Source organism: Lichenostomus cassidix, chromosome 19 (assembly GCF_008360975.1).
Source record: "Lichenostomus cassidix isolate B80296 chromosome 19, HeHo_3.0, whole genome shotgun sequence".
NCBI lineage: Eukaryota > Metazoa > Chordata > Aves > Passeriformes > Meliphagidae > Lichenostomus > Lichenostomus cassidix.
Window position 1 is genome coordinate 526,425 of NC_139499.1, and position 22,234 is coordinate 548,658.

At 41.0% G+C, this 22,234-nt stretch overlaps 1 long non-coding RNA gene across 1 annotated transcript in view; it reads left to right on the forward strand.

Annotated features, from left to right (window-relative positions):
• Nucleotides 1-1,352: 1,352 nt before the first annotated feature.
• LOC146428917 (uncharacterized) overlaps nucleotides 1,353-22,234 on the forward strand; it is a 33,870-nt gene continuing 12,988 nt past the window's right edge. Inside the window, exons 1-2 of the long non-coding RNA XR_014855709.1 lie at nucleotides 1,353-1,546; nucleotides 15,757-15,860. This is a non-coding gene — a long non-coding RNA (uncharacterized LOC146428917). The remainder of the gene's footprint in view (nucleotides 1,547-15,756; nucleotides 15,861-22,234) is intronic.

Here is a 22,234-nt window from a genome sequence, read left to right on the forward strand (position 1 = left end):
TTTCATTATCCTCAGGCTCAAGAGTCCAGTTTAGTACTGGCTGCACATTAGGTGAACCTCAGCTGCTCATGGCCCAGGTTAGCTAATGAAGTACCCGGCAAAGTCCCAGAGTCTATCCTCTGCTGGTTGCTAATGCATCAGTCAAAAGCAGGTGAAGACAGCTACTGCTTCGCCAGCGCCTTCCCCTGCTCTGTTAAAGAACTACTGAGCTGCACAGCAGGGGCATGTGTACATCCCTTTCCTGCCAGTTGCAAAGGATTCTGCAGAGGACTGCACCTGACTGCATGAAGGGCACAGCCTTGGGGATGCTGTTGGAGTGCCAGCGTGGGAAACATGCCTGGTGTAAGTTAGTATGCTTGGCCTCATGCCTGAAACCATAAACCCTTGTGGCAAGACTTGAAATGTTTTTTCATGACTAGAGCTACAACTATAAATACATTTTTCACAGTTCTTGTAGCTGCCACAAATAAATTACCATAGGAAATTTCTTTCTATTGAAACATTTGAGCAGTGCTAGTTCGTGATGCTCAATTCTATGCAGCAAAGAGCTGAGACACATTCATAAATAATGGCAACTATTGCATGGCAGAAACAAAATATTTGTCTTGTGCATGTAGTCTGCTGATACACCTAATAATGCAAATGCCAAATAAATTGTGATTTGACGTGAAATCCTGTAATTTGAAGTGTTGCCCCTCTTCTCAGAAGAAGGGGCCAGCTCAGCTATTAGAACTTAGCATTGTTCTATTCTTGGGGTAAATCTACTTGGAGTTCAGGGAACTAATGCTCCCTGGTGTTTTGAGCTCTGGGCTCAGGTCAGTGTTTTTCTGGTCCACAGACATGTGGGAGCTTGCTGTATCTGACTTGACAAATATAGGTGACTGTATTTAGGAATTCTAGTAGTCTGTTGCGGTTTTTTGTTTCTGCGATGGTATAGCAGACCTTACCAGAGAGTGTCTCTGCCCGGCTCGGGTAAGCACCTCAGTGCACCAAACCCACCCTCCGAGGGCTGGTCACTGTGCTTTACCCGGCCAGGGAGCCGAATGGCTAGCTCTGGTTTTGTCTGCTCTTCACAACTTGGCCGTGGTAAAGAAGGCGAGAAGGGTCTATGCATGATGACCATGGGAGTTGTTTAATCACATGGTCACCAGATGGTTGCAGAGGCAGAAGACGTCACGCAAAGACCTCATGGATACAAAGACATCCACATACAAAGATACATCATGGCGAAGGGTCAGGGCTTTTCTATAGAGACAGGGGGCAGGGACAGCACATTGGCCCAGTGACCTCTGGGCACAGGGGCAGTACATGGGCGGAGTTAGGGTACAGGAACCAATAGGGAAAACCCGAGGGAGTGGCCAGGGGCGGGAAAGGCAACAAAATATGAGAAGGGTGAACAGTAAGGAAGAAGAGCAGGGGGGATATACAGCTAGGATCACAACAGTAGTCGGTTATCTGAAAACTGTATGAGAGTGTGGGGTGGGAAGAGCAGAGGAGAGATCTGGAGAGAGAGAAATATGAAGTCATAAGGAAAAGTGGAGAGAGGGTAAGTAACTTCTGGTGTCTGAGGAGAATATGAATGAGGTGTTTGAGTATTTTGTGGAATTTTAGATTTTTTTTAAATGGGCTTTGTCCAAATATGGTAGAATGCCTAGTTCAGGACTGGAAAGCAGTTGTGTTGTACTCAGTGTTCAAATGTGTTTCAAAATTGGCACCTTTGTGTGACATATAACAGGGGAAATCAAATGTATTTACAAAACTCTCTTCTCTGCTAAAAAAGGTCAGTTGTATTTATATGTACTGGCTGGATCTCACCTGCTCAGAGAAGCACCGTGTGTGTATTGGAGCTCCGTCAACTTTGCTTTTTAATGCTGCATGATTTGATCTGTCCTGTGTTGTTGCCATTAGTCTAGAGGCTAATTTTTAATCCGTTCTCTGCCTGTGCCAGCAGTACAGAGCCTGGCTGTCAGCTGGCTTGGAAGCCGAGTAGGCACATACTGGGTATCCTGCTCTACCTGGTAACTCGCTGCTTCAGCAGTGCCATGAAAGCTGGCACCAGGACAAGTCCTACAATCCCTATAGTCTGCAACCTCTTCTTCGCTGCTCTCTCCCTCACCAACTCACTAAACATGAGTGGAAAGTGGTTAACAGTCGTTCCTGATCCCATGGAAGTTCACTTACCTTCTTACCTAAAGGAACTGGCATTGGTTGGGGGAGTTGTGGGAGTGTGTCATGTCCTCACCATAGGCTGTGGGACCTCCCCAGTCAATAGGTTGCCTACCCAGGGCAAACAGCCTGTCAGACAAGGACAGGCATGAAAATTAAGTACCACCATTCATTCTTCAGGATTTTGACTTTCACAGGAATTAAGGTACAAAAGAACCAGTTGTACTTACAGCACTATTAATCACATTCAGGCAATGAAATAGTTCAGCTTGTCTCCACTGTGGAGATAAGAAAGCATAGAAAAGTAGTTTCAAATTAATTTCAACTGTATATTAAATGTTAAACCTCCCTGTATAGGCACTGTGTAAAGGCTGGAATGGCTTTAATTTGCTTTACATGTTTAACAGCATTGAGGTGTTTTCAGATGTAGATGAGAAGGTTCACTCCAGGGTTTATAACGCTTTCTATTGAGAAGCCCATATGCATGTTTACAGCTGAAATGCTTCCAGGCTTTTGATGAGCAGGTTATTTTGCAATTGTTCTGCTCGTGATGCTCTTGTTTAATTTTAAGGCACATATTAATGACCTGTGTCTGGAATCAGAGAGAACTCTGGATGGACTTCTTGTCTTTTCTTGTATGTCCACTCTTGCCTTCCTTGAGATAGTGGAGAAAGGGCATTAAGACAAGATGGCAGTGAATTAATGCGCTGGCTGCGCATTTAAAACCACCTATTCTTGGCATTTCTGCCCTAGTAAAACTGGCACATCACCTGGCCCACAGGCAGTGTGCCATGCAGACAGATGGCTGTGGCAGCAGGCAGCCAGGAGGCAATACATGAGCATCAAATGCATTTGTTGAAGGCAGGATATCAAGCCAGGAATGTCAAAGTAGTTTTCAACCCAGAGCTGCTGGACTTTTATGCAAGAAAACATTGTTGATACTTCAGCTCAGAGTTGGATCAGCTGGGCAAAGGTAAAGCCGGAATGCCCAGATCGCAGAAAATTAATTTCTGGAAAGCCTTGGACCAAATTTTGTCTGTCACAGTGCATAAAAGGGAGAAGGCTATAGCACTGACCCTTGTCTCTGTAAGAGTGACAGCAGTGCATTGTGATACAGTTTTGGTTAATTAGAAAAAGCTGCTGGGTACCTCATGGGTTGCTTTTAATTTTTTAAACCTGAACAATATTGCTGTGCTTAGAATCCTTTGGCAGCCTCACATATTAATAATTAGATGTTAAATTATGTTGATAATGGTCCGTATTTAATAGCCAAGTAAACTGCTGATCAGCTTTGTCACGGCAATAGAGAGGGTCTCTGGATTTCCATATCCAACCCTTTGTCAATGGAGCACCACAATGCGTGGAATGACTGTGCTTCATCTTTAAAATTGTTAGCTTTTAACGGAATGTTCTCATTGGAAAACAAAGGGTAGGAAACTTCTTCCAAGTCTATTTATATAATTGAATTTGAAAGAATAATTTGAAACCAAAGGGTTTTTTTGAAAAAGAACTTTACAGAAAACTCTAACAAATCTGAAACACAGCAGACACCAAGAGAGGTATTGTGATGAACTGTGGATCCACAGCATGCACTTTTAAACCATGTAATTACACTGATTAGCTTTATTCAGACAATAATCAGATCAGTGTCTTGTAAAATAAGGGGGGTTTATTTTGTGACATAAGAAGTTTATTTTCATTTAGTAGGTTTCAGAGTTTGTTAGTGCCAATATGCTAAGAAAATTAAATTGCCTATAGTCATGTGGGACAGTTGAAAGACAGTGAGTAAATCTGTGTTCAGACAGGAACTGAACCCACAGGGAATGCTTTAGCATGGATTGCTATGCTTTGCAAAGGAGATAATGGTCTTCAAAGCTGTCAGTTTCTCACCTAAATGCTTCTTTATATTGCAGTGATGCCCAGAGGTAGCTCCCAACAGGGAAGTGATTGCATGGGTAAGCAGATCTGGTGGCACAGGGGCTGATAACTGCACACCTGGGCTGAGCTCACCTGCCTGGTGCAGCAGGGTACTGGGGGATCAGGAGCTCCCTCCATTAACACTATGCTAATCTGATTTTCTGCATAGTGCAGTCTGAGAAACCTAATCTTTATTTTCTCTACCACGATCTTTAATTTCCCATTTTATATTATATTATAGAAAAATGAAGACTGGAAAAGAGCCTTATAACTTGTTGCAGTACCTTCAACTTTCTGCTTAGACAGCAGTTCTGATACTCAGCTCCCTTTTACATTTGACTTAGGAAAACAAGACCTATAATTTACATAAGGAACTTGGAAGATGCAACAGCCTCAATAACTTCAAACCAGAGTTAGATCTACATTTGTTCTGTTTATTTCACATAAAATAAAAGTTAATTGATGCTCTTAAGTAAAAATAGAGTAGTTTAGTGTCCAACACTATTTTAGCCTTATTAATAATTCAGCTAAGTTCTAGTGTTGACCTGCTTTCTTAAATTTTATTGCATATTGTTGTGTTTCCATAGTATTGTGACTGAGGAGTGCTATTTTGGTCTTCCAAAATTCAAATAACTCCATAAATCTCTCTCAATCCAGTAATGTTAATTAAAAAAATGTATAATTCGTACCTTTTGAACACAGACATTCATTATTTTGCTTGACGAAGTGACCTTAGCAAGAGTTTGCTTATGTCCAAAGGGGTAAGCTTATGACCTCAGTAACGTGGTTAATTGTAATTAGTCAGAAACATGCTCAGGCTCTCTGTAGATTTGAAGTATTTGAATTCAGTTTTGATGGCATTATTCTCAGGGAGCATGAAACAGAGGCATGTAATTCTTGTTAGCATATTACTTGAAGTTCACTACAAACACGTGTTTATTGTAAGTTGTTAGACTGCCTTCATCTACTGGGAATCCAATCTGCCTATTTGGCCTTTTTTTTCTTTAATTACTTCTGCTATTACTGTTTGTAACTCCCACTTGGGAGCCTGTGCATGTGGTAGGTGGGGCCTTTTTATACTGAAGTCTATTAGGAAAAATATCTCTTGTGCAACAGTTTATAGTTAAGGCCTCAGAATTTCTGTCTTGGTTTTGTCCTACAAAAAACTAACTTCTCTAAAGGAGGTATTTTATTTTTATGTCAAAATAATTTTTAAAAATTTTTATTTTTCTGTAATGGTGACCGCCATCTAATTATATTATCACAAATTATAGTGGCAGTACTAAGGTCATTTGCTGTGCACAGCTGTCAGCTTTGAGGTCCAGTCTTGTGTGGTAGTTTGCTTGAATGAAGGAGCTCGGATTCTGGCTCTTTGCAATGGAATTTCTCACATAGGCAATGTGTTTCTTTTTCCATGTTTGTATGTGTAATGCCATATTTGTTGGTCTAAATGAAAATATTATGTAATACCTGGTATATTCATGTTCATACAAAGCTGAAAGGTTTCATTGCTAACACTGCACGTTTTTTTAAAGTCACTATTAAACATCTAAAAATAATGGTTGAAGAAGGGTTAGAGGGCATGTAGATATCTTGTAACCTGTTTTAAGTCTCTGCACTGGTTTACTGTCTCACTGTGATTTGATGATCTTCATTGTTCACCAAAATATTCCTAGCTGAAATTACTCTGGAGTATTTTTGTTTATCACTTCCCATACTCTAAAGACATGAAATGCTTTAAATAATCTTGTGGCACATGAACATGCCTCCTCATGCAGGGAACCATTACTTCAGCAGAGTTCCTTGGGTTTGTCTTCAATCACTGTGTTGTAGTATCCAAGCTGTAGACTAGGACCTTGATTTTTTGATAGAAATAGCCTGTTTGTAGAGTAAGAAATAGGTTTGCCTAGTGTGTTAGATGTGTCTTTTTCCTAGATAAAAATATACGTTTTTATGGGTTTTTTTAGAATAGTAGTTCATTGGTTCCCCTGTGTAGTCACTGGTTGGTATATTTTTGAGGAGGTTTTGTTTTAGAAACAGAGAAGTTTAAGTTCTCAAGGTGTCATATGTTAGTAAGACATTATTTTCTTGCTAAGCAGGGATGAAAGGATTGGCTGAGTGCAGCAATAATGCTGTATCTTGCTAGGCTGGACCTGTTCTGCAGTCTTGGCTGTAGTACTCTTCCTCCGAAGTCTGGAGGGAGCTGTAAAGTTAACAGTTAATTCTCTGAAAACTTTACCTCCTTGCTAAAAATGCTGGAAAACATTCTTGGGGTGATAGTGAATTTTAACACCTCTTTAGCTGGAAAGAAGTAAGGTAGGCAGCCAATACCTCCTGCTGTTCTGAATTGATTCACACTTCATATGTACTTAGTCTTGAATGCTTTCAGAATGTGCTGTTTCTCATAATATTCTCATTAAATGTAAAAGGGAGGTTTGAATTTGGTTACATTCTCAATGACATAGAAATTGGATGTAAAATACTGTAATATGTGACATTAGTGGTAAATAAATTTGAAGAAAAAATATGTCAGCTGAGTTTATGTAGTGTCTGATAACAGAGGACTTGAAGTTCAGGGAAGTCTTTGGCATCTGGACTCCCCAGATGCCAAAGTCTCCCCCCAGCATGCAAATACCTTTCATTTCCCCATGTATCTAGAAGCCCTTGAAGTGCAATCCATAGTCCAGTCCAACCACCAGCGACTGGAAGTTTTGACAAGGTCATCATACAGTTTTGAAGTCCTTAGGAAAATTTGTATTCCCTTGAAATCCTGCACTTGTACTTGAGATGGAGAAATGAACTCTTTAGAATTGTCAAGTTGGTCACTTGACAGTATCTTAAAACCATGTCCACTGTTTACCCAGCAAACGTGACATGGCATGGGCTTCTCTAGCTGTGATTTCTCTGTGTCTTGGCAAATTTCACAGTTTGATTACTGTGTCTCAGTGGTAGCAGTACTTCACAAATGATTGATAGATGAAATACTTTAGTCTTTTGTTGTAAGAGAAGATAGTGCTTGTTTCTCTGGAAGTATATCAATAAAGAAGAAAAATAAGTGTACAGTTGTTGTAGAATTGGAGAAACTGAGGCAGGGTTTTTGCATTTGCAAAAGAAAATGGCAGAGATGAGGATGTATCTTTGTTGCCGAGTCCAGAGCCCAAAGACCCTTGTGTGATAAGATGGGCACCAAAAGATGGTTTTTCTGTGCTTATCATGGCTGCAAGGGCATCAGTGTAAGCCATGTGCTCAACACCATATAAGAGATAAGATTCATCTCCTGCAGAGTATTTCTTCCTCAAGTCAGAAACTTACATATTTTCCTCTAAGTGTCCATGACACCTCCTAGCCTTTACAACCGACTGTTGGTTTGTCTGGTTCACCACTGTTAGATTTTAATCTGGCCTATTAAACATTATGGGAGGAAACACTCTGCTTCTGACCACTTTGTGTTATGTCCGTGTAAGCCACAGGACAAAGTGTGTAGAATCATCATTTTCCCCTTCTCTCCCCTCATGGTTTATCCAATCAAGGTGATCAACTCTCAGTCAGCTCTCTGATCTGCTTCCCAGGGTGATTTCAAGAACTTCCATCTTGGTCTGAGAGGGTGGAGTGGCAAAGAGACAACAGAAACATGGATAGCAGAGAATTGTTCCTTCTGGGATCAGGACCAGGGTACAATGGGGTAACGTGCTGAGGGACCTGCAGCTCTGGCATTACTCCCTGTTTTATGCTGAATTACAGGCAATGGTGTATATGCTGATCAGAACAAACAGCAAACCCCATGAAACAGCAGCACTGCTAGGGACAGGAGGGAATGCACTGTCCAACACGTCTCTCTGTCTTAACTTCTTGGACAAACACCGGACACCCAACTTCTCAGTCAGGTGGAAAGAAAATACGAGACTGCAGAGAAGGCACAGGCCTTGCTGAGGCTCAGGTCAGCCTGAGAGGACATTGCACTGGTCTGTTCATTGTGGTCTTCGTTGTGTATATGGCTAGGGTGTGGAGGTTCACCGGTCTGAACCGGCTGGCCCGGAGCCCAGGGCTCCAGTTGTCAACATGGCGCAGCTCCCCAAAGGGGATGCAGCTTCGTCCGAAGACTCCAAGGACGAAGTGTAACCTCCTGCACCCCGCCCCCTGAAAGTTCTCTCTTTGTTTATTGGTTAGAAGTTTAGTTACCCCGCCCCTGTTACCACCCCAACTGCCACCCCTATCTAGAATGTTCTGTTTCCCTCGCTCCCTCATTGGTTGGATTGTATCCCTCCCCTGGTTTTGTATCGTTTGCTACCCTGCTTGTCCATTAAGGCTGTACCCGAGCTGATTGGCTCTGCCCCTGCTGACCCGCCCCTGGAAACCCCGTACCCCCTTTTAAAACCCCCCAACTTGCCATTGCTCTGGGCTGTTCGTGCCTCGTGGGTTCTGGGAGCCAGACCTCACGTCCACGGACAGCCTGAGAGCTTTCAGGGTGCCTGCTTCTCCGCTATCCCGTCAATAAAGCCCCTTGAAGCTCTCGACCTCTGTGGTTCTTTGCCTCTCGGGGACTGGAGGCTGACTCGACTCCCCGCCACCGGGCCTGACCCTCTGCCACAGGGCGGCCTACTCCTCCTCTCCCCATACGGGGAATCAGGCGGTGCCCCCGGGGGCTGACTGGTGCTAGTCCGGAGGGACGGAGCCGGAGCCAAATGGGCTGAAGGCCGAGCCCAGCTCCTGCAACACTAGAGAGTGTGTTGTGTGATCTCTCAGGTGTGCAGCAGCATCAAGTGTTGATCTCTGTTTAACCATTTCACAGCTAGAAGACAGCTCAGTGACTCAGTTGGCTGCTGCACAAGAAAATGAATAAAGACATCGCTTGCTTCATTTATTTTGTTTCATAAGCAGATTTCTGGGGGCACATTAGACTTCAAAAGACCTTTCTTCCTCTTTCTTCCCTGAAAAAGAGGAAAAGTTTCCCTTACACATATTGCTTTAGGCCCACATTTCAAAATGACACGTTAGTACTACAGAGCGTAGAGCTGCGCACATTGCTCGTGATGCATTGCTCCCTAGCCACAGAGTTCCTCCACTTTATGGCCAAAATAAAACACTTGAAATGTTCCAGTCTGCTGGGTGGGAGAGAGAACAAAATGCTGGAGGGGAACCTTTAAGTAGTGTCTCTCTAGACTTATTTATAAGACTGCACTATTTTCCGCACAACCCATTCTGTGTGTCTCCTCCTCTTTTCTATCAAAAATTCTGACTGGTGCTGACAGAAGTGATTATAGCTTATGAGTGATAACATAATCCAGTTTTCCTCAAGGAGAGATGCTATCAGAGAACATTTTTAAAAAATATACTGGTAGAGAAGAGCCATCTTTCTTCATAGAATAGCAGTTATTAGTCTCTTATTAGTATATTTTCATATAATTTTGGATTATATGCTGTGATATTATAAAACTAGGCATTTATGTCAGTTTTGATGCAGTGCAACATGCTGGAACATGAAGAGCCGTAATTACCACTGTGGTCATTTGAATTGCTAACCAGATCCTGACATTTTCAAATCGGACCAATTTCTCAGTGATCCAGAAGAAAGCCTGGGTGCAACACAAGCTGCATTTCAATGAGGCAACTCAACATTTAAAAAGAGAATGCGATACACTCACATCACCAAAGCATTGCTAAAATGAAGAGGTACTTTGATAGTTTTTATTGCCTCCTCTAGACTGTTTTGTTGGTCAGGATTTGTTGATAAAATTTTAGTTTCTGTAATTTTGATGCATTTGAAATGTTTGAGAACATCTCTTTGAGAAACTTTTTCTGCAACCTTTAACTCTTTCTACACTTTCTACACAGTGGATACAGTTACAGCAACCTGCTCTGAAGTCTGTGTGTGAATGTGCTGTGTACCCTTACAGGTGTGAGCTCTCAGCTCTCCTGAGGGTTTGGGTCATGGGCTTCGTTCCCTGTGCCCTATTCATTTGGCTTTGTTGCAGCTCAAGCTTCATAACTGAGTTTCCATGGTGTGTGGAGAGCCTAATTTTAGCCAGTCGATACCCTTGTTCATGCTGCTGCTTGCTGCTGGTGCTCTGCTGGGTGGTATTGCCTGAAGAACAACTGTTAGAGCTCTGCATCTGCAGGGACTGGGAGAAGGGAGTGTGACAGAACAGAGCCACAGCAAGAGAAGTGTTCAAGTGATCAACAACCCTTCAGATGTGACACCCTGTGATAGCATAAGCTTTACCTTTCAAAGAATGATTCAGGAGCTCACAGCATCCCAAGCCAGTAGAGTAAAATACATATCTTTATTTCTTTAAAAAGAAGACTTGTGCTTTTAGCCTATTGGATCTGATTGATGTAGCATTAATAGGTAAAAGGTATCTTTTAGACTTGAGGCTGGAGAAAACCTCCTTTTTTAGACTTGAGGCTGGAGATACAGCAATGATCTTACAAGTGTGAGGGGAAAGAGTGAGAGGAAAGAATATCTACTTCTATTGTGCAGAGCAAGAATGACAGTTGTAAAAATATTTTCCACTTCAGTTCAGTAACTATGAAAAATACTAAACTAAATGAGGAAGGAAAACAGGAAACAAATTGAAATGTGTTTGAATTAGCGGGAAGTACTTTTATAGGATTACCTTTCATAGGATTTTAAAAAAATTATTTACTTGCAAAATTTTGTAGCTGAAAACCTGAAGAGTCTAATTTTTATCTCTGCCTTTCTTTTTTCCTTTGAGAACTGCCATAGTCTTTTCCCCCATAGAAAAGGTGACTTCTCGGTTCAGTCTGGTGAGGTCTGTTATTCTTTTTCTCCCATGGACAAAATTATCATATTCCTTAAGATGTGGATCTGCTTATTGAATCAAGGAGAGAAAGAAAGATGACAGAAACCAGCTGCAGGCTTCTTTTAAAGATCAGGCTTCAACCTTTCATATATAGGGATTTCACCTTTCCTTCATGAAAAGATCAGATTTGCATATATGTCATAATGTTTTTGTGTATTGAGCTATGAAAGTGTAGCTTTAGACAAATGAAGCTAAAAACTGTCTTAAAATAACAGTTGTTTTCTCTATGACTCTTTTGCTTCTTAGAGGGTTGAGAAAAGTGCTTTAATCTATTTCTGTGAAAGCATTTGGAATGCATAATTTATATATTCCTAGCAACCAATGGAATAGTTGTTGAAATATTGCTGTCAAAGCTACCATTCCCAGTTTAAATCCATCTCTCCTCAAACTGGATTTTTAGATGTGTTTTCATGTCATGTGAGTTTTAGAGTGACTGAAGTGGTGGTGATGATGTGGAGGGGTGTGTTAGTTAATGTAGTCTTTTAGGAGGTAAAGTTGATCTTAAGAACACAAATAATTTGGACATATTTTGCTTTGCTCTCAAGTTGGCAAGTTGAGATAATTTTCATACAACAGATGTGTTTGATTATGGCAATCTGGGGCAGGAAATGACTTCTGATGCTAAAACTAGTGGATTCAATACAGTGCTGTGCTGTTATTTCTACTGCAGAGATGTCTAGACACCTCAGCCAGGGAGCCAGGCCCCCAAGTAACCGATGTTCCTGGGTAATAAAAAGCCTCTTCTAGACTCTTACAACTTTAAAAATACACTTGTAAAGCATGTTGGTCATTCCAAAATGAAAAAAGAAAAAGAAGCAAACAACTTGTATTCTGGTTGCGAAACTCCTGTGTGGGGAGAAATAAGAAAAATTTCTGTGTGGCAAAAAAGTGAATGAGTCACAATGTGAACAGCTACTGTTTGACTCATTTGCTCTCTGGGTTCTCTCCTCCTGGCACATCTCCAGCCTTTGCAGCCCAGTGAGGATCCCTGCAGTCACCCATGAGCCTGTTCCATTGGTGACAGTGTGTGCAGGGCACTGAAATGTGAATATAATGCAGAGTTCAGAGGCCAGGATTTTATAATGGGCTATCCCTGGCCTGCTTGCTTGACCTTCCACCAGTATTCTCTGTGTGGCATGGGATTTATTAGTTTTTTTTAAAGAAAAACATATTAGCCAATTAGTAGCTAATAATTTGCTGTGTTTGAATCTATGAAGTCTGCATTCCAGGATATGAAGCAATGAATAAGTTTGTTGTGATTGGTTCTTGTGGCTTCTTGCATAAGCTGCATCATTTTTATCTGAGCCAAGTCAGCCGCTTCTGCACATGCTTTTCTAGGCATGGCCCAATCCCATGTGAGCTGTTGCTCTCCTGAATCAGCGTTGTTCTGACTGGAGCACAAATAGCAAGTTTCTTGAGAACATTGCTACAGATGGGATTCTTACTGCTATGAGAAAACAGAGTGTGTGTTTGTGCATGTCTGCAACATATTATTAAATGGGAGCCACATTTCTGTGGCATTTTAGTAATATACTAGAGAATATTGCCATAGATTTTGTTTCAAGTTAGACATGGTAGAAAACTGGAGGATTCTGACCAAGCCTGGAGAAGAGACAAAGGCTTGTGACCAGAGCAATGGTCACTGCCATCCATCACTTCCTCTCTCCTCTGTCTGACAGGCGACAAGGTGAACCTGTTCTCATCCTCTCAGGGGCACTCTGCCCGTTGTCATCTCTCCATCAAGCAGCATTGTCACCTGCAGTGACAGCACTGACATGAGTAAGTGGCTTGCACGGATGCAAGGAGGCATCACAGTGAACGAAATTTGTCAGCTTTAATTAGCAGTGTTGAATGATGTCTTGAAAGCCTGTAGGTATAAACAGACAAATAAGCTGGTAGAATTAAAAACAGATGTTAGAATTTAACTCCCTTAATAACAACATCCGTCATCTCCTTGTCATTAAAAAAAATCTAATTGTCAGTTAATGTCCAATTCTATTTATGCATTTCTCATTAACATGCAGATTGAGCATAATGTATTCAGGAAGACAACATACTTTTTATTTGAATGGAGGTGGCTGTTGGTATTTGTCAAATCTTTCTGCTGTTCCCTTGTTCCTAGCCTCTTGTCCAGACAGATTTTACTAAAATCCTAGAAAAATGTCATCCAGACTACCAGAATACACTGAAAACTCATAATGTGAAACTTGTTCAGTGCTATAGAGTGATGTTTAAATATGAGGAACTCCTTCCAGACATGTTGTTTTCAGAGTCCCTGTGCTTTCCAAAGCAAACTGGTAATCATGACCATATGCAACTGGAAACTGGAACTCGTCTGAACAGCAGGATTACACAGCCTCTGACCATGGCTGTGGCATGGGATATAGCACAGGCTGTGCCAGTTGTCTGCCAGCTTATTTAAAAATGGGGAGGAAGTGGGAAGAAAAAACATCATGGCACCCCTAGCCTTCAGGTAACTAATATCCGCTTTTATTTAATTTGGAATTTTTCAGCTGGCAAATGCCCCTTGAAATGCAACTTGAAAATGCTGAAGGCCAGGCTGGACTGGGCTTGGAGAAACCTGTTCTAGTGGAATGTGTTCCTACCCATGACAGAGGGGTGGAGGTAGATCACCTTCATGGTCACTTCCAGCCCATGGGATTCCAACCCGTCTGGGATTCTGTGAATGCTTCATGTTGGTCTAAGAGCATAAGCAAACTTAGGCTTTAATTTATCTCCAAAATCTGGATTTAGGTTGGTGATGCAGAATGTCTTGAAAGGAGGATCATTGAGATGAACACAATCCTGGAGCAAAAGGCTTATTCAGTAAGCACAATCTGAAGATAAGCAATGCTTCCTGATTGAGGAGGTTGTGCTTTCTAGTCTGTTAATTTAAAGATCAACAGTCTGTGACAGGGATGCTGAAGATGGCACCCAAGCAAATGTTGAATAGCATTTGGCAAGGCTACCCTGTTGTGACAGGGGAAGTAGCTGACAGAAACAGGGTCTTCTCATTACTGTGTGCTCCTGAGTTGAAGAGGTGGCCAGAGTGGGATTCTCATCTTGCACAACAACTTCCCTCTGCACCTCCTGGTTCCACTCTTTGTCTCTATGCTTAACACTGAGACTTGAAACACAAAATACAGTCTGGCACATGTCTTCTGAAGCAGAATAAGCATGTCCTAGTGGCAGGAACAGAACTATAAGCACAGCTTTTCCCCACCAGGCTTCTAAAGGGTTTCATATCTTTGGGAACTTCTTTAAAGGTAAGTTTTCCTACTGGTATGTACTGGGAGAGAAAATCAGTCTCTGATCTAACTGCTATTGCTATTTGAAAGCGATATATTTTTCTGGATGACACATTTGATGTCAGACTTCCCTATTGGAGCTTACCGGTACCTGAGGACCAAGCAATGAGCATGGATGTACTTCCCAATGACTAATTGGAATGCTGTCTCTCAACTATTAGTCATTGTTTTTCCTGCAGGCTAGACCTGTATTTATGTCGTGAGTGGCAAATGCTCTAATAAATTATGAATAGGCATGTAAATGTTTAAATCTGCGTGTTTGAATGAGAGGCAAAACTGGAAAAATAAGATAAATTCTTGATCTACTCTGATTTTCACAATACGACAGACTGTCAAGGTTAAAAGGACCTTCATGGATTTTTATTCACTTTTATATTATTTGCTTGATGTAAAATGTAGGTGGCAAAACAGGAGAGAATCATGGCAAGATGACAAATTACTATGACTTAATTGGTTTTAGAGAATATACAACTGAACATATACAATGCTATGATGTAAAATAAGAGTTTGCCAAAATATGCAGTTTGAGGACACATCTTCCATTTTTATGTTTTTGGCTTTTTGATGCTCATGCCTTGATACGACACAATTAGTCTCTGAATCATTATTGTGACACTGCTATAAAACATTACTCCTGTTTCTATTTATTTTACTGAAATCTTTCCTGTTGTGTAACAGACAACAATGGGCAGTTGTAACTGAAACAAACAGGTTTTTTTGTTTTTCTGTTCCAAAGCACTGATATGGTAAAAATAAACATATTCAGTATAGATTTCCTCGCAGAGTTATGAGAGAAATTGTTGGTTATGGAAGATGTCTATATATGAAAAAGTCCCATCTCTGCATGAAAATTACCTTCTGACTCTTTCTCTCAGGTTCATATACATGTAAGTCTTTAAGAATGTGGAAAAGGAGAATGTACAGGAAGACTTTTGGAGGACCTGAGAGAGATGGTAAGCCAAGATCTGCATTGCCTGGCTTTGGTGAGCAGGGGTATTTGAGCAGCACAACCCACCTCTACAGGTAGTTGTGTCCTCCCCTCAGAGACATTGCTGTGAGCTGGACCAGTTTGATAACTGCTTTTGGAAGATGATTTTCATGGCTGAAGATTTTTGTGCTTTAAAAAAGAACCACCAGCACAAGCCAAAACAATCCCAAAAATCCCCCAGGGAAATTTAGGTGCTGGTAAGCAATATGGCCATGGTTCTACTCCTAAAATGGCTTCTGCTGTCACCTTGTTGTAACTGGCCTGTGTTTTCAGAATTGGAAACCTGTTGTATTGAAACTATAAATTCGGTATGAAATTTTATCACCGAAGTAGTTAGAATGACATCCCTCTAGACAAGGGGGATGCTTTACCAAGGAGTTTAAATTACTTAATTTCTAAAATAAATAGTCATGTTGAACCAAAAGTGGTGGTGCTCCTGTTGCAGGAATACACTGCTGAAGCTGTGTCATGCTGCAAGGGTTAAGACTTTATGATTGTCTCATGTCTTTAAGTCTGACTCTGTCTTGTCTTTTTTTTTTTATTTTTTTTTTTTAAGATTGGAGGGTGTGAGTCTCAAGGTTTCTCTGCTTTTCTTTCCTTGGAGGCCTTTCACCTTCATATGTCAATTGCAGGTGCATTCTCTCCAAATAAGACAGTGAGGTAACTACAATTTTCTTCTTCTGTTATGAGCACTTTCTATTAAGCAATTGTGTTTTTCATTGAGAAGACTGATAGCTTAACATTTCCCCACTATGTTATTTAGTACTTGGACAAAGATTGGCCGTGATAGCACTTACTGTCTGTTTTCTTGGTAGGACCTTAACTAAAATGTAATTATGAACTGTCACTTGGGAAAGATGAATTCACACTGGGACTGGGGAAAAGGACTAGAGGATTGACATGAGGAATGAAGAACTCATAATAGGAGACAGAATGAGCTAGCTCAGGTGTCTGCTGTGTGGCATTTCCTTGTGCTCTGCAAGCTTGCTTTTAGATAAATTGGTTTCTGTCTCGCCAGTCTAGTCTCTCAGCAGAGTTCATATTTCTCAAAAATAAATATTTGTTTAAATGCCTGAAGCATATCGTACAGTGATAAATACGCTGCTACCTCTGGGAAAGCAGGAAAAGCCAGAAAAATCTGTCCGGGTTGGGTTTTCCACACTGGTGACTCCTCCATACCACACTTTCTGGCCATACTGGAAAAAAATTATTCTTGTGAAATGCAAAGCACTAGAAATAATCCTTACTGGATTGTTTTTGGCTGATGATGTTGAAAGCTTTATTATATTTCTCTGTAGTTGGTGAAATTTTGCTGCCAGCTTGCTCTTTGGGTTTGTGTGTTTCTCATTAATTTTCAAGGAGTTTAATACCATGGAATGCAAAGAGCAGGACTGGGACATTAGATTGAAAGAAAATAGTCATGAGAGGGAAAAAAAAGACTGTATTCAATAGAACCTAAAATACCGAGAAATATTTTTCCTGGTTTTGGTTTTCAATAGTTGATGACTTCCTTTGTCTATTCCCCTAACATTGTATAGGGTTTCTTGTTTAATTTATTTAATAGTAATAGTTTCAAAATCAACAAGAAATGAAGAAAAACAGCCCCAATCCCCAAGCTTGTGCCTCCTTGGCAGAGCAAGCTAAGTTACACATGTGCTTTCTGGAACTTGGGCAGGCTCTGTGTTCAGACCCTGAGCTGGAACTGATCTGTGTCCATTTATGTGGAAGTCTTGCTGTGAGTTCACTGGGCTTTGCTTCATGCTCTCTTTCTGTAATCAGTGGCTTATCAGTCAGAAATTTGAACCCTTGTGGGATTTTTTTTTTAAAGACTTCAGTTAGCTCATCCATTTGCTTTGTGTTTAGAAATCCAGCTGTGTTACCTCCTTAAGCCTCCAGTCCATATTTCGGCAGATTCACACATCTATGCAGTTAACATCACATGGACAGAACTACTTTCTTTGTAACAAAGCTGGCCTGAAGGTCTATAGTACCAGTAAGATAGAAAATATTAGTTAGCGTAGAGAAATTAAAATCTTCTTGAGATTTTATTGCCTTAATCTTGTAAAAATTTAGCTTGTCCATGTGGTTTTTAAGACTTGCAGCCAATTTAACACTCGTAATGACAGAAGACAAAGTGAATTTTGGTTTTTGTTCAGATAGAGGGTGACTTCTACTCCATGGGTAGAAGAACAGGCTCGTGTTTTTCAGTGTTGCAAACCACCTGGTTCTTTGTGGTCTGATTCTTTGTTTCACTTTTTAGATAGTATTCTGCTTTGGAAAAACTAGACAGAATACCATCCAGTCTGGTTCTTCCAGCAGGAATGCCCAGAAGGCCTTCTCCTAAATACAAGTATGTATAGATTGGTAAAAACTACTAAATAAAAAGATATGTTTCATGCAAAAATATGTGATGTTTGCATCAAGGAGGGCAAGATGATTACTTTCTCTAGGCTGTGGGAGAACACTAACATATGCCATACTTACATCCACTTAGATTGATGAATACCAGATGGAACTTATGCAGAATGTTTTCTGTAGTATGCATAAGTATTGCTGGCAGCTTTTCAGTTTTTGTTATAGCAAAAGACAATTGTACTTGCTTTACTGAGTTGAAGTAAATGCCTGCAGACCCTAAAATCTGTTTAGAAGCACTGGAGTTCTAGAAGTTTTCAGTGATCCTTCATTTATTGTTGAAGTATCAAGATTGTGGCTATCACTGCATACGAGTGCTTGGTACAGACAGTGTCTTCGTAGCCATTAGTGCAGATAAGTGGCTTTTTTCACATCTTTATTTTTTATTAATTTTTATTTTAATCTTAAGTGTTCATTCTGGTTTTCCTCGAATAACCAAAGATCTATGCTGAAATATTCATAAGTAGCCTTTCATGAATAACACTTGACTACTGAATTTCATTCTTCCATTTCTTTCCCCAGCGCTTTGTCCATCTTGTCCTTTTGCATCTTGCAGCTGCATTTAATTTGCATCAGTGGAATTGTGTCAATTGTGGCCTAAAACAATGAGCTGTGCAGTGCCAGCAGAGTCATCTTGTGTGTATTCTCCTGATATTGCATTTCTAACTGTGCTCACTTTCTAACTGTGCTTTGGTTAGAGTAGCAGTAAGAAATCTGGAGGTACCATACAGTGGTGGTGTATTGAAATACCCTCACGTGCAGCTGTTTTATCACTGCTTTTGATGGTCTTCTTCCTCAATGAGTTTGCTATCAAGGGGTTTAACTGAGTGTTATTTTGTGACTCCTAGTTTTTAAGTTAATGGTCAGCAGTTATTTCTCTTTTGTAACCTTAGCCTGGGATCTGGGCCTGGTTTGGGTGTGATTTCCATGTGGCTGTTATTTGTTTCCACCAGTCCCATTTGTGACTGATATAATTCAAGTAAGAACAGTTTGACATAATTTCAGGTGAGACTGGAAATAAATAATGGAAATTCATACTGAAAAACTGGCTGATAGACTAGCAATTGTTGCCTGCTTGTGCAAGGGCTCAAAAGAGACTGTGAACTGTTGGAAAATGCAGTCTTCCAGCAGAACTTGTGCTAAGTTAAGCAGACCATCTACAGGCCGCTGCACTTTGCTTCCCTGAGAATGCTTTGTGGGAAGGTGCTAAGGTGCAGCTGTGCCTGTATGCTTTGAAAGTACCGTGAGAAGTATGCTGGGAGTGAACTTGTGATTAACAAAGAATGAGGAGGAAAAACCCTGATTATGTGAGAACAAACTGCAGATACGTGTGTAACTATAATTAGTAACATCTGTAACGGTATATAAGTTTCTCGTTTGGTGAAATAAAATGGAGCTTACTCTATATCTCACATTGAGACTGCCGTGAGTTCCCTCTCGCCGCTTCGTCAAATGGTGACCCCGACGTGATACGGGGATACAGGTAGCAGGACTTAGGACCCTGCTCCGAGAAGCAACAACCATGGACACTGGCAGCAGAGTTTTACGACCCTGCCCCAGACAGCGGCGAGAACGGAGAGGTACCGGAGCAGCGCCAGTGAGCCAAGCTCATCGCCTCTGCCAGGGGGGAGGTGAGCCGAGGGCCTGGGCCGAAAAAGACCCGCTTCCATAAGGGCTTATAACCTCGGAAAAGCTGCACTGACCTTGGCGACCGCATAATAAGCAGAGACGCCCCAGCGGAGCGCTCGGACGGCGGCGACCACGTTACTTTAAACCCAGCTGGACCATAATGGAGACAGAGGTAGCCCAATTTTTATTGTTATGCTTTTTAGAAAAGCACGGACTCAGTAAAGGCACTCTATCACAGTTAGCTGGTCTAATAGTGGTGGGACAAGCCTATGGATTTTTTACAAATCCTGTTACAGTATTCGACGTAAAAGAGTGGTTAAATTATGGAGCTAGTTTACTTCTGGAAGGTGATAAAATTGCAAAAAAGCTTGGTAAACCATGGAGTAAAGTCATAGGCTGTTTACAACCACATGCAGCAGAGCGAGAACTTGCAAAGGTAGCAACACAAAAAATTGCAGCCGCAAAGAGCAGAGAAAAACCTGAGAGTTGCCGTTCTGTTTTTAACATGCAAAGAACTCCGGCAGCCGCGGCGCAGCCGGGGAAGCCCCCCCCACCAGGGGGGAGGGAGAATCGTAGCCCTCTATCGCTCCCAGCGCTACCAAGGGGAGGGTGCTCCGCGCCGCTGCCGGCAGCTGAAAATACAAGGTTACTTGATTGGATAAAAAAACTATTCTTGTGTCAATGTATCATAGAACTTAGCAACTTTACAACGAAAAACATCTTATCTGCTTTGTTTGAGAGTGCCACCGTTGAATTTTCGCCAGAACAACTGATTACGATGCTAGAGAGAGCTCAAATATCGCGGGTAAAGCGCCAAAGTAGCCAGAAATCACCCTGGTGTTATCAATGTGGCATTGAAAAACACATACGAAAAAATTGTAACGAGAAAGTTTGGTATTCCCGCTGCAACAGAGATACTCACAGCACAGAAGCTTGTAAAGACAAAAAAGACAAACAGAAAGCGACCGGTGGCCGCGCAGCTGCATCGGCCCTTGCCCTCCACCACACGCCGCCTGAATGCCACACAGAGAGACCTGTGGCGGGAGTTACTCCAACCGTAGTTTCCGGTCGAATGGCAACAAAAGCGGAAGTCGCAGAGGGTGCCCCGGTAGGCGGAGCCGCGAGCCATCCACGCCTCCTTCACTGCCCCAACTGTGACGTCTGGGGTGAGACCCTAAACTCTACTCCTCCCCAAGGATGAGGAAATGATTGACAGCTTCAGCAGCGAACCAGAACTAACCAACAGCGTTGCCAGCAGAAATAGCAGTCTGATACTTGAATCAGAGCGGCAGATGCAGATCTTTGAACACGTTCTCCAGCTATTCTCCCCAAAACCTCTAATTATTCGCTTCGCCGGATGAAACACCTATTACCAAGTGTCAGCACCTTCTACAAGCTAACACCAGCTGCATCCATGTTTTCAGAGTACCCTGTTAATTAGTGCAAACAAGGTATAGTTTGTACTTGTTTCCAGCGTCTTACTAATAAAAAAGCATTGTAACAATAAATTATCCTGATAAAAAATAACACCTTGATTGCTAAAGCCTTGAACAAAAGCTGAATTTTGCTAAAGTGTTGCTTAAGATAGCGTTTGTGTGTATGTATGAATACTGCAGGCCTGCTGAGAGTGTTGCTTGCTTTTCGAGTGTTTTAATGTGTAGATAAAACCTGTAACTGCTGAGAGTGTTGTTTGCTTTTCGAGTATTTTAATGTGTAAGATGAAACCTGTGACCGCTGAGAGTGTGGTTTTGATTTCTCGAGAGTTTTGATGTGTGGATGAAACCTCTAAGTAAAGTTCTACTGAATAGTTTAAGTTACCTGTTGAGTGCCTTTGGTTAAGTATAGATCCTGTTAAAGTGAAGTAGTATTGAATTTAAATTTTATTAAGTTTTAAGTTCTGTTAAGGTTTAAATTCTATTAGGTAATGTTAAGTGATGTTAAGTTTAAATTCTGTTAAGTTTTAAATTCTGTTAAAGTTAAGTTGTTAAAGTGATATCAACTTTAAATTCCATTATAGTTAAGTCCTATTTGTTAGTTTTAAATCAAATTTATTAAGATCAAGCTTTATTCATTTTCAGTGATATTGATTTTAAGTTTTAAATTTGTTAGTTTATATTGTTGTTCACAAAGCCTTTGCAGTTTTATCTTCCTTAGGTAAAGTCAAATGATAACGTCCACTGTTTTTAAATATTTCATCTCACCTTATATAGCTATCTACAAAAATAGTAACATGTTAAGACACTCTCCTTATTGATATTAATCAAAGCTTGTTGTTTTAAGAAAACCCTCCTACTTAGGGCCTAAGCTCTGGCCAAGCCTTGGTCCTAACTAGCTGAGAAACATGCCATGAGTGTTCTGCACCAAAATTGATCAAGTAATTTTAACTTGCCAAATTGAGTTTACAAAAACTAAATCTTCTTCCAGGTAAACTTGGAGTCCTTACCCGGGAAAAGTTCTCCAAGCTTTGCCTGAGAAGTGAATGTTTTCAACAATGGCAGTTCCTGAACCGTGGCGACATAACTAAATAACTAGTGATATTTCCTTAATAAATTTATAATAATTGTAGAAATAAAATAGCAAAACAAATTAATCTGATAACAGACAACATCTGTTCTCACAAACAAAACGGGGGAACTGTTGGAAAATGCAGTTTTCCAGCAGAACTTGTGCTAAGTTAAGCAGACCATCTACAGGCCGCAGCACTTTGCTTCCCTGAGAATGCTTTGTGGGAAGATGCTAAGAAGGTGCAGCTGTGCCTGTATGCTTTGAAAGTACAGTGAGAAGTATGCTGGGAGTGAACTTGTGATTAACAAAGAATGAGGAGGAAAAACCCTGATTATGTGAGAACAAACTGCAGATACGTGTATAACTATAATTAGTAACATCTATAACAGTATATAAGTTTCTCGTTTGGTGAAATAAAATGGAGCTTACTCTATATCTCACATTGAGACTGCCGTGAGTTCCCTCTCGCCGCTTCGTCAGTGAACCAT